Source organism: Brienomyrus brachyistius, chromosome 7, assembly GCF_023856365.1.
Source record: "Brienomyrus brachyistius isolate T26 chromosome 7, BBRACH_0.4, whole genome shotgun sequence".
Lineage (NCBI taxonomy): Eukaryota > Metazoa > Chordata > Actinopteri > Osteoglossiformes > Mormyridae > Brienomyrus > Brienomyrus brachyistius.
The window spans coordinates 22280941-22281416 of NC_064539.1; positions in this window are offsets into that span (position 1 = coordinate 22280941).

The window sequence follows — 476 nt, forward strand, 5'->3', positions numbered from 1 at the left end:
TTGTGAAGCCGGCGGGTTGGGGGGGGGGGGGGGGGGCAGGGAGTGAGGAGGCTGGGTGTAAATAGCCAAATAGATGCCGCGTGATTACACCCGGGTGCAAGTAGGCACTCCTTCAATGTACTCTCGAGTTATGTGTTGCATTTTTATTTCTTACTGCATCGTATCGGACAGCAGCGTTTTGGAAATGCTTCTGCCCTTGAAGGTCTTCTCTCAGGCAATATGTGCTGCAAGCTGAGTCAGCTGGAGGGGAAATCAGAAATATGGAAATCCTGTCCTGATAACTGCTTGCACTTGCTCCCAATGGCTTTATTAGGTTTCTGCAGTATGCTTACGTTGCCATAGTTGTAATGAGCTGTCTTGAACACAAGGGGCACACTCTCCTGCCTGTTTGGTAGAAACTCAACATTTTGCCCTCTGATAAACGCACACAGCAGAAGGCTAAAAAAACAATCAAATGTAAAATCATGATGCCAAAC